The following is a 13,655-nucleotide window of genomic DNA, read 5'->3' on the forward strand; positions in this document are numbered from 1 at the left end:
ATCATAATGGACACTTGTGTGTGAGGGATGCAGCTAGGCAGGTGTCTTTCCTGTGATAGCTATGTCACCACACCTGTCAGGGAGTCATGTGTGGCAACCCTAATAATAATAGGGTGCCATTCATGAATATAGAGATCATTGTCCAGCCATACAGACCACTCAAGTGACCCATATCAGATCACATATTTGCTTTAAAGGGTATTGGCCATGTGCAGATGGCCTACACCAGCCTTCCCATTCCCCATCTCCACTATGTAGGATGATGCATACCCTGAATAATCCATGTCCAACCTAGTGATGTCGGACATGCTACACATACTCATCCTGATCTTGAACACATACTTCATGGACATCCACCTACCACATGCTGGAAAGATCCTTGTCCCATACACTTGACATAGTCTTGCCATACTATGCATTCCTGTCCATTAAAGCTGCACATCGCTCCCCTCTCAGACATGGTGTGATGACCGCATGGTAATGCATGGTATATGTATTATTAACCCGGTGGATCAGTAATGTGGCACTGCTCCACCTGGCCCCACAGACCCGCCTGTCGGCTACTGCCAGGTAACCTTTCATCCTAGATGCATACATGGCCCATGGCATATAGCCCACTAGTTGACTTTGACTGTACATGCCATAGTTGATATCCATCCCTGCAAATACTATCTGGCTAGCCAGTGTCCCATGTGTATCACATGTGCAACACAGGTGATACATGGCAGTATGTTGCATCACTGCAAAGTGCCGTGTAGATGTATATGGCAGAACACATACATGTAAAACCTTATGTGAGCATGTCTGCAGGGTCACAGGTCATGTCTGATAAGGCAGTGTAAGCCCTTATATGTGACATATTCACTGATTTAAGGTTGACTGCATTAATGTGAACACATTCAGCCATGTGCTGATAGGTAGGAACACCAGTACAGGCAAACAGACATGCCCACATCAAGACAGCAACCACATGGAGTATGAGCAATGTAATCAGGTGACACACACACACATATATGGTGGTAATATCCACTCAACATTGAGTGTCACGTGTGTGGCACAAACACATCAGTGTCATGTATGTTTGCAAATACAACTATTTAAACTGAAGTAATGTGATACACATGTATGTTCAGCTGTAGCTCTGTATGTCTCTGAGGTACTGTGACCTGTCTCCATCATTATGTTTTCCAGGTATGCCGCGTGCAAGGCTTTCCCCTTTTACATGCTTGGAGGATGAGGCCCTCATCCCATACCTACTCGATAATCACAACATCCTGTTCAGCCATGTGCCACAGGATGCACAGCAGCAGGATGCCCTGTGGATGGAACTTCGCAGGAGGGTTAATGATGTGGGTGGCCACAACCGCACATACCAGCAGGTGCACAGACACTGTACAGACCTCATTAGAGGGTGAAACAGCATGTGAATGCAATCACCAGGGAACAAGGTGCAACAGGTGGTGGATCACCAGCCCACCCACACTTGCAAACTATGTGAATCTTCTCACCGACATGAATCCTCACAAAATGTATTGCCAGGTGTGTTGACAGCTGTGCATACAATGGTGGAGGTGCTGTTCACTTTAGGAATGTACAACAGATCTGATCTACACATGTGGTGAATACAAACAGTACTACACAGTGGGCTGGAGTATGGCCTGCACACAGGATTCACCGATGTGGATCATAGCCCTGCTATGAATGTCACACAATGTGATGTGCTATCTTGACATGTACATGACATCTATTGGCCTGGCTGCTACACTGCCTATGTAACCTGAAAATATATTCCACATACCACCCTTTATCTGCATAACCCTGTTGTCAGTGGAGCATACATGTCATATGGGACAAGGCAGACATGTGAAATAGATGCCCATCACTATAATTTGGACAACACATGTACACACATGGCCATGGAGGATGGCTAGAGACATGGAGCAACACACACACTAGACGTGTTGTGCTTGTATGTACACCCTGTCATACAATGGCTGCACATGGTTCGGCCATGGCCTTTATATGATGGTCATAATGTAAATGTGGAATGCTAGACATCCTACAGGCCTGTGCACATCTTGTGTAGGCGTAACATCAATCCACCACATAGGATGTGTTGAACAACTTGCGGGTGTTGCAACATGACAGCAGTTACTTATACAGTATCCACATCAGGCCACAGATACAGTACATTCCCATTGCTGGTGATGGACATAATTGCCATACTAGCTCCTCGTGTGTGTGTGTGTGTGTGGTACACAGATGTCATGTGGGACATGGTGTACCAATGTGTTCGCCATGTCTGTCCATAGTTGCCAGGCTGCAGCAATATGGTTGCAGATGTGCAGGGGTGTCATCCGAATACCCATCAGTGACCTGTGTCACAACTTCCACATCATGGTTTAGTGTGTATACACCTCAGTGACATGGGTCACATTCCACAGTATATATGTATTGTATCTGAACACAGTCATGGCTATGAACCCTGTCTGTAACTCACACTGTATAGCACTAGAGACTCCTCATGATTCCCTGCAATGGCCATGCACATCAGCTAAATTTGCAGTATATCTGTAGAGTGGACAGACAACACTGAATTGGTACACCATTGCCCCACTGTATATTCAACAGGACACCATTGTGTTAAACATGTATGCATGTCATTGAACACATCAGCAGATCACATGTCATACTACATGTGATTATCAAGGTCATATGCCACACATCAGGCAGGTGTACTGTTAACCTGTGCTGGTCCACATGGTGTAACACAGGGATGTATGCTAACCACTACTATGATTGTGTAATTTGCATGCCATCTGCTATCACACATGCATGCTGTTTGCAACCTAGGGATGTATGATAACTACCACTATTATTGTCTCCGCTGCATGCCGTCTGCATAGATTGTAATGTACAGTTTTTGTCTGCCCTCACAGGTGATGTAGGTGCATTGCCCTCCTGTGGTACCTCAGATGTTAGTGTCCCCACAGACTCTAACAGTGATGATGAAAGTATGATTGGGTCACAGACAGAGTTGTCAGGGGCTGAAACTGTGCCATCGGTTGCCATTCCATCTATATCCACCTCATCCTCGCACACAGATCCCATACCTGCACATACCCCATCACCAGTGGCCATAGAGGAAGGACAGCTGGCATGTGGTAGCTTGGAACAGGAAAGTGTGGGGGCTATGGAAGGTGTGCCTACACACCATGGTGTCAGCCAAACTACTGGTGGTGCCCCACACAGGCACGTGGCCAGTGCTGCTCATAGGAGGACCTCTGGCCAACATGCTCCTGCACGAAAGAGCACAGCAGCTGGTGTCACCAGATGCATGTTTCAGGCTGTAATGGAGGCACAGGCATGTGCTGAATGGTGCAACAGAGAAGATCAGAGGCTACAGACGGCTGCTGTCCATTCTTTAAACAACAGCATCCAGGCAATGGTAAATGCTCAACAGCAGATTGCTGATGCTTTGGATAGACGGTTGGGTGACATGGTTGGAGTCGATGACCATGGCATGACAATCCGCGAGCATGAGCTGTCTGTGTTAGGACATCTGGTAGGAGTGAGGTGTCGGGCACGTGGACGTAGGCCTGCTACATAACCTACGTCAGGTCTACGTGTACGAGCTGCCTCACATGCCCACTCCTATAGTGGTGGTAGCAGCAGCAGTGCATCTGGTGCTGTGCTGTGCACACCACAACACAGTAGACCATGTGCACGTGACCCGGGATGGTCCCAAGAGGGACATGGTTCCAGTGGACTAGTGACATCAGACAGTACCCAATCTGCACCTCTGTCTGGTAGTGCCTGTGCAACCCCTGGCAGGCACAGGTCACATGTCCGTGGTCGGACACCGTGAACTGTAAAACCTCGCCTGTACAGTCTGCAGCTGTCAGTAATACCCCTGTGTAGGCCAGACACATGGGAGAACTGTGTACAGAAATACACGCACACACAGGACACATATGTAGGGCACCGCAACACACACATGCATAACATCCACACACGCCCTATTAGATCAAAGGCCCAAACGCACACACATGATGTCATCCAATGGTACAGCCTAGGCCTCTGGCAAACATTATCACCCTGTGCATATGATGATGCCTGTGCTGCATCCCTGACATCCACACCATCGGTGCAGGGACATGCTCATATGGTCTGATGCACAGGGTGAACAGACTAGGATGATATGTGTAGTTTACAAATGTTGAGGACTGTTGACAGTCAGCAGATATACCATGTAATAGAGGTGTACAATACTGTTAACAGTATGTGTCTTGTCTAACAACAGTGCAGCCTAGGCCTCCGGCAAACATTAACACCCTGTGCATATGATGATGCCTGTGCTGGATCCCTGACATCCACACCATTGGTGCAGGGATATGCTCATACGATCTGATGCACAGGGTGAACAGATTAGGATGATATGTGTAGTTTACAAATGTTGAGGACTGTTGACAGTCAGCAGATATACCATGTAGTACAGGTGTACAATACTGTTAACAGTATGTGTCTTGTGTAACAACAGTAAATACATGTTGGTCATGTTGTTCTGCTGACCTTCTTCAGGTCTAATCGCACGTGCCGGTGGATGTCAGTGTTTGCAGCTAAGTGTCCCATATGTCAATACAGACTACTCACAGGTATGTATGAATATACCAGCATGCACTGTGTAGCTGCCACATACCAATGAGAATGTCCCACATTACAAACACGTCTACTGTTGCAAGAGCATGATAGCTGTGTATTAAGCTACTGTGGCCACAGACGTGTCATCCATAAAGGGTGACATCACAGGTACAGTTACATGGAGTGGTTAGGTAAGAGAGTGGTCTAGCTGAGTACAAGGGTAGAGGCCAGTGGGAAGTGTGATGCCTCAATGGGAATCAGTAATACACATTCCCATGACAGGATGCCAACACACAACTGCACCCACACACTCAGGTATTGGCACACATGTATTCAGTGACACTGTAAGACACACACACACACACACACACACACACACACACACACACACACACACACACACACACACACACACACCCACACTCACACACAGTTGCTACTGGTGTGCTGAGGACCCCTGCCTATGTGCAAATCATCATTACAGTACTGTGCACCTACATGACGCGTCACAGAGAATACATATGTACAGGTAGTCAGTACAGCCTAAGATCAGGGACATCAACACGGATAGTTGAATGCATCACCTGGATGGTGGGATTGGTCCTATCAGTTCAGTATGGTAACATACATCCTCACCCCAGGGACCAGTCAGCCCCACATACACACACTGTGGCATTCAGTAATTAATGCACCTATGTCATGCACATACAGATACCTCACATGTGTGAGATACACGCCCCTGAATATGTTCTGCTTTATACATTGCAGTCTGTACAGATGTGTACACTAGTGTACAGGAGAGTGAGTAACAATTGAGATGTATTCCGCACAATTCGTGACAAATATGGACACACACACAACCACACATGCTAGTACTGTGAATCTCAGACCTGCGTAGCTCATGTTATGTATGTCAGACGTACAGCAATATTGCACGCGTTACAAACTGTACCGACGCTTCCTGTGTCAACAGTGCTGATATATGCACTAGGGATGTCATATCTATTAACAGGTGTCAAGTGATTTACATTCGCTATCACCCTGACCGCTGTCTAAGTTGTGTGTTATGTCCTTCAATTAACAAAACCATTGCTTACCAGTTACACAGGGTATTGTAGGACTGCTTGTGACACACCTGTGAGCTGTCTACAGCAAACATCCATCTGCAAAGATGCCCCGCCACTTAGTTATTTCAACACATCTGTCCATACCTGTGGTATATCTTTCTGTACATTCAGCATATCACCATATACAGTTGGCAATGTCGAGGCTGCATTGCAGCTGCATGATGTACTAGGATACACGCCACCTGCATACATCAGCAACTGCACACGCATGTTATCTGAATGCACAACACTACGTGTACAGGTGTGTAGGTCCTACAATCCTGACATTTGGTCATGTTTGTAGGCATTGCAATTGGCTGTTATGTGTAATAACATAAATGACACATGGACTGTTGTATGATATGATGGGTGACCAATACAGAAGGGATGTTACCTCTGTCAACAATGATATCACACCTTATGTACTGTTAGCATTCAGCAGCCATGGACCTACATTCCATGTGCATGTGTGTAATGGCTGTAGCCACCTGTTTGCACAAAGGACTACAACAGCTATGCTATTTACAGGTATGTTGTGTGTGTGGCATGTACATACCCAGGGCAGGGACATGTATGTCATATCCATACATGAGGGTGTGTACTGGTGTACAGCAACAGACATCTGCTAATGGTGGACAGTACCGAAGGCCCTTGGTATGTGTACAGCTGACCTTGTCATAGACAGTAGTATCATTGCATTGCATAACACATGATGCAACTGTGTCAGTACATGTGTACTGTCTACAGTTGATGTAGAGCTTAGTACAGTACACAGGTCAAGGGTCACATGGTGGCGTACTCATCTATCATACAACATAGTAGAAAGAAAAACTTCGGACTCAGCACGACAGTCAGATGAAAAAAAAGAATTTTTTTATTTGGTAAGCTTTTTTTTTCAGTAATGCCTCTTCCTCCTCAGATAAAACAGTAACAAAACTATGTACTCTTATATAGCAGCAACAGAAGCAATAATTAATTGAAGCAATAAGCTTAATGAGCAATTAATTAAACAATTAATTAAAGATGAGTAAAAATGCTAGCTTAAAAATACAATAGAATTTAAAGACAAATATTCATCAACAGTGTAAAGACAGCTATAGAAACAGTATGAGAAACTAGTGATGCTGACATAAAATGTATGCATACATGGTGGAGGAACCTAATTACTATAAATTCATATTAAAACATCTCAAAACATTTATTTAATCTAAAAATACATATAAAAATACATGTGTTTAAATGAGTGTATATGCAATACATTAGTGAATAATATATAAGAAAATTACAACATGTATGGCTGCATGGTGGTGGTCCGAGGGAATGGTGGTGTCTGCAGTTTACATCCTAGAATGCAGCATGTGACACTGTGTCCTGCACATGGCTTATCTGTGATGCCTTTCATGGGGGGACTGGTCAGTACATGTGAGTGGCCTTTATGTATGTGGGTACACCACCTGGAGTGGTCAGTACCTGTGTTATGGCCCACATGTCTGGTTCTGAGGTATATGATGGTAGTGCTAGGTTCTGAGGTATATGGTGGTAGTGCTATTGTGCACTACAGCAACATCAGCCAGGTTCCTCACTGCACAGATGTCAGTACTCCCCATTGTTGGATATACAGCGGCCAGCTGTAAATATGGATGCTACACATCTAGCACTGGTTAGCATAAGAAAACAATGCAGTTGTCCTGTAGGTGTATGGGAGTTAACCTGTGTTTAGGACATTTGCCTTGGAAAAGCATTGTGTGGGCAGATGCAACTTGGGTAATATCCACACTCCCTTGTATCATGGATGCATGTGATATGTGTCAAGTACTGTCAGCCATGTCATCCCAGAATGACAGCTGATTTGTTAAAGGCCAGTGTCAAATATATGTAGAGCAGCGTTCCCGCTAATCATGACAACTACCAACACCAGAGCCCATTACAATGTGTTATTTACATCTACCTGTAATAGCATGGCCACTGTGACCCTCCATGTTTAGCATCAGAGTGCATCCCAGTCAGCCCTGTGCTACTAGGAGTATGAGCATGCCCAGTATAGCTTTGTGTAGATGGACATATAGTAGTGCATTCCGACCAGCCCTGTGCTACTAAGTGTATGAGCATGCCCCCTTTGCTACTAAGTGTATGAGCATGCCCAGTATATTCTTGTGTAGATGGACACATAGTGCATTCCGAACAGTCCTGTGCTACTAAGTGTGTGAGCATGCCCAGTGACACCTTCTGTTGGTTATGTGCCTCTGTGTATGGGCATGGCCATTTTAACCCTGTATAGTGGTAGTACTCATCCATTCCACAGATGGGCATACTCCAGGTCAGGATGGATTCATACTTTAAACACACAGGTTCACAGGTATGTACATCTTAACTGCCAGCATCCCTGTTGATGTCCGCATTCCCAGCCGGTCATAATGACAGCCTTGACATGTGTAGTCTGTGTAGCACAATTCATATATATGTAGTATTGTAATAGTAATCTGTAAATAGTCAGGTGTTCCGTACCCGACACTGGCCTGTGTGTGTATGTCTGTCCCCGTTTGCCGGTGGACTCTAAATTGCTTTTAGACTAGCCACACTCCATACATTTCTTAAACCCACTGTTAGCAAGGCCAATGATGTCACACATTTACAAATACACCTCTGGGAGGGCTGTGCACCAGTAATCTAGGTAGCGTGTTCTGTAACTGCGTAATGCTGTAGTGTAATAAAGTATTTAGGTTAGTGTTCTAGTCCCCATTTGCCTGAGAACTAAGTAATGCTTTTATACTGCTCACACTCAATACATTTCTTATACCCACCGTTAGCAAGGCCGATGATGTCACCCATCTACAAATACACCTCTGGGAGTGCTGTGTCCCAATAATCTCGATAGCGCATTCTGTAACTGCATAATGCTGTAGTGTAATAAAATAGTTAGGTTGGTGTTCTAATCCCGCACTTGCTGTGTGTGTGTCTCCCTGTTTGTCTGAGGATTGAGTAATACCTTTATACTGCTCACACTCCATACATTTCTTATACCCACCGTTAGCAAGGCCGATGATATCACCCATCTACAAATACACCTCCGGGAGTGCTGTGTCCCAGTAATCTCAGTAGAGCATTCTGTAACTGCGTAATGCTGTAGTGTGATAAGGTAGTTATGTCGGTGTTCTAATCCCAGCCATGCCAAGTGTGTGTGTGTGTGTGTGTGTGTGTGTGTGTGTGTGTGTGTGTGTGTGTGTGTGTGTGTGTGTGTGTGTGTGTGTGTGTGTGTGTGTGTGTCTGTGTCTCCATCTGCCTGGGGACAGAATAATGCTTTTAGACTGCTCACACTCCATACAATCCCTATCACCATCTTTGCCAATGCTGATGATGTCACCCACCTTGAAGTACACCTCTGGGAGCGCTGTGTCTCAGTAATCTTGGTAGCACTTTCTGTAACTGCATAATGCTGTAGTGTGATAAGGTAGTTAGGTCAGTGTTCTAATCACAGCCATGCCAACTGTGTGTGTGTCTCCAACTACCTGGGGACAGTATAATGCTTTTAGACTGTTCACACTCCATACATTCCCTATTGCCGTCTTTGCCAATGCTGATGATGTCACCCACCTAGAAGTAGACCTCTGGGAGTGTTGTGTCCCAGTAATCTCAGTAGCACATTCTGTAACTGCGTAATGCTGTAGTGTGATAAGGTAGTTAGGTCAGTGTTCTATTCCAAGCCATGCCAACTGTGTGTGTGTCTCCATCAAAACATGTGAGGTGTTGACCAGCAATATGTGCCTCTTCCACCAAATGGCAGACTACCCTGTGGGTAGGGGGTGCTATAGCCTGCACATATGTGTGCATCAAAGCACCACCCAGTGAGCAGGGTAGGGCCTACATTAACCACATGGGCATCCCCTCCATCAACTGCCAGGTCGTATGCGATGCCAAGGGCATTATACTGAATGTGTGTGCTGGCTGCCCTGGAAGCTATGACGATTCCGACATATGGCATCTGACGCATCTGTACCACAGCTTTGCCAATATGGACATCCCCTACGGTCACCTAGTGGGGGATGCTGGGTACTCATTGGAGCCATGGCTGATGACACCCATCAGAAATGCACACACACCCGAACAATGATGCCATAATGAAGCACACTCACAGGCCAGACATATAATAGAGCATGTGTTTTGGATGCTCAGGTCACGGTTCCAGTGTCTGGACACATCCGGTGGAGCCTTGCATTATTCACCAGCTACATGCACCCAAATTGTTATGGTATGTACTATGCTACACAATATGATCCTGCAGAAACAGCTGCAGCAGAAACAGCATGGGGCAGGGCCACACAGCCCTCCACCAATGCCAAGGCCTGTACAGGCACAGAGTGACTTGGAGGAGAAACAACCTGAGCCGGACCCAGTAGACTGAAGGAGGCATGCCCAGTATGACCTGGCCTGGCCTTGGCAAAGATGCAACACACAACATATGCGCTGACACAGTAGGGACCCAGGGAATGTCACCCTCTCTGACTCGCACAGACAGTAAAAGGGATGCCAAACATGACACTACCTGTACTCAGCCATGTATTGGAAGTGCACTATGTGCTTCTGACATAGGCAGCCCTCCAGCACCATCCTCAGGTCTGGCACACCCTCAAGGTAAGTCAATCAACTTACCAATTGGCAGTTGTATTAGAATGTGTTGGTACCTGTAGCTATGGTATGGATGTGAGCATGCAAGGGAATTTGGTGGTCAAATGTTAAGGCAGCAGACAGTAGACATCCATAGTGGCACCATGACATCTGTAGCACATAGTAGTTAGTAGTACACAGGGTGTCATAACCCACTATGGGTAATGGGCTGAACATCATGTGTGTCCATACAGCCCACACAAGTCTCAACCAGCTGGACAGGTGTAGACCAACACAGACAAATGCTGTACTATGGCCTCCGAATATACCCTATGGATGACCCCCCCCCCACAGACCCACACAGACAGACTACAGCAGGCCAGGCAGTTGGATGTAGGTTGTGAAGGTTAGGACATTTGAAACTAACATGTTGGTAATTAAAGCTAAGATCTGGAGTACACTGGTATGCCTCTAGCCAGCACAATAGGTAGGTCTACACACTGAAATGGAGTACCTGACATATCAGTACAGTAGTAGCAGAAGTGTACAAGTGTTAGGTGTGTCTCCTCTTCCAACGTACACATATAGCAACAGTAAGGTGCATCCCCCCGGTGCTGTGTAGGAATGTGGATACAGTCGGATGTCCCCCCACGCTGTGCAGAAATGTAGCAACAGTCAATGCCACATGACCGATGGATACCCTGCAGACACAGCATGCCACCTGTCAGTGTACAACACAGTGGTCGGCACCACAGTACAGACTACCTGGACATGTAACACATACGATACAGTTTGCCATACTAGGCATGCTCAAACACATGAAGTTATGATGGCAATGTCAGTCAACAACATGCGGAATGGTCATACTAGGCATGCTCACACACATAAACATAAGATGGCCAGGTCTGCAAACATCAGTGGTCCGGACATATCTGCCAGTACATTGCTACACTGTTGGATGACTGTGCTCTATGGTATGCATGTGGTACTCTCTATTGTCTGTATATTTGCCATGGTGTATTGGTAATTCACATTAGCTGTGTGCACAGGGTGTTGCTACCAACACTTGCAAAGGACGGTTATTTGTTTGCGGGCAGAACAAGCCCATTGGATATGGAGGGAGTAAGGCACATTGAAGCAGTTGGGAGTGGTTGTGCATGGGTTTGCATGGTGTTAAGCACTGCTGACCTCTGGTTACAGCTTCTTACACTTGGTTAGCCTCCACATTTCTTTACCAGTGCAATACTTGCATACTGGTAGCCAAACACAATTACACCCGCTCGCTCCCTCACTTGCACATGCACCAACATTGTGCTTGCATGTGTCACTCACGCTGGGTGGGCGTGATCCCTTGTGATGCCTATTACATCAGGCTACATGACTACAGTATCGGGTATGGCTGACCATTAGGCAACGGCATGGCGTTTGACTGTATGGAATCGGCGGCCCGTCCAGTTAGTTAATCATATTATATGCGTGTTCCTCATACAATCTGCTCCCATCTGGCTGATACACGGGAACCGATACTCTGCAATGCAGACAAGTAAATGTGTTTTGTGACCCACATCCGTGTGCCAGGTCATGCTACCACATACCTATTGTAGGTTTGCCACCTTTTAAATTGGCAGAGTTGGGACTTTAGGATTAACACCTGTCCCACTTTGCGTGGGACAGTCCCTCCTTAGGCGGATGTGTCATGCGAAAATAATCAAGACATAGCAAATGTTCTGATTACAGGACAATATTATATTCTACATTTCTGTAATAGTTGCATGTAACAGTTATTGTATATATGACACTTCTATATGTTATGCGAAGTAGCATAAACAAGTGGACTGCTACTAGACTAAGCTTTTATTTGTGCAAATACGTATAGTTCTGTACTGTGCACTGCTGTAGGTATGTTCTGACCTGGTACGTCTGACATTTCTATGGAGCAGGTCCCACTTTGGCCATTTTAAAAAGGTGGCAGCCCTATAGGTCCTATATGTAGAGATGTCAGATTTGGCAGGACAACACATACCCACAGCCAGTAGAAAATAGACTACTTCACCGTTTTGCTAAATAAAAGGTTATTCTTATAGCATTATAGTTGCTAATACTGTTTCCTATAACATCTAGGTGTTTCAGATAAAACATAATCATTTTATGTAACCACTACAGACAATATATGGATTCTTTGCCCTAAATCACAGGCCATGTGCCATAATAACATTTATTTTGCAGGACACAACTGCCCAAAGGGGAGTGTCCCTCGCAAAGGTGAACAGGTGGTAACCCCAACCTACTATGCTATCATCTACCTACAGTAGTCAGCGAAATATGCACTTTCCATCACTAGCAGACCTTACATACGAATGGGGGAGAATGAACACTGAATCAGGGACACTGCATAACACCCTCAGGGACACATTTAGATGATTGGTACTATTAACCTAACACATTGACAGTCCCAGAGCATATGCATTCATACACATTTGTCAAGGTACATGCTGTTTATGACTCATACATGTTGTCATTAGTCATTATGTGTATTCCGCCACCTGTCCAACTAATATCACTAGTTCTAGAAGGGTTTAGTTGGGACTGTGTTAGATTCTGATTTGTAATCACGGACATCCATGATAATCGGGTACAGTTCACTGATATAGTCCCTATGTGTTCTCCCAGTGGTTTACGAACTATCCAGTAGAAGTGCTCTTTAGGTTTGGGAGGTATGGGCATCTGCTATACCCACACAGGAATATTAATTACTTTCACGGGGTGGGCCTAATACATCTCTGCCAACCAACACTTGCACACTTAGGCCCATGATTGCATACCCATGATTCCCCTAACTGACACCCCTCTACAACACTCATCCTTACTGTCAGTGCAGCTGGGGTATGAACACACCCCTACACACTGCCCACTCTCCCCGTGTTGGGACACATGTCATACATTTTGTCAACCCATGTGTTATCAGGCTTGCACAACCTACTGTTCTGTGTACAGCTACATTCTGGTTGCGTCAATCATCACAGGTTTGCCTACAAGGTGAATTTTTGGTGTCCCACAAGGGACCACGTGATCCATGTTTAAAGTGTAGACATTGCAGATCTCTCCCACTGGTAGTTTCCTTCCAGTGGTCTGGAAAGCAGTGGCATATTTACCTTTATTGCATGTCTGTATGTCTCACCGACCTAGCTGGGGGGTGTGGGAGGTAGATGTTTGATTATTGGACCGTCCACTAACATATGCCCGGTCTGACAATATGTCACCCATAATTGCTGTAACGTAACCTAGGTATGTACATGTGTATATTTA

Source organism: Protopterus annectens, chromosome 3.part1 (genome assembly GCF_019279795.1).
Source record: "Protopterus annectens isolate FY-2018-M chromosome 3.part1, PAN1.0, whole genome shotgun sequence".
Lineage (NCBI taxonomy): Eukaryota > Metazoa > Chordata > Ceratodontiformes > Protopteridae > Protopterus > Protopterus annectens.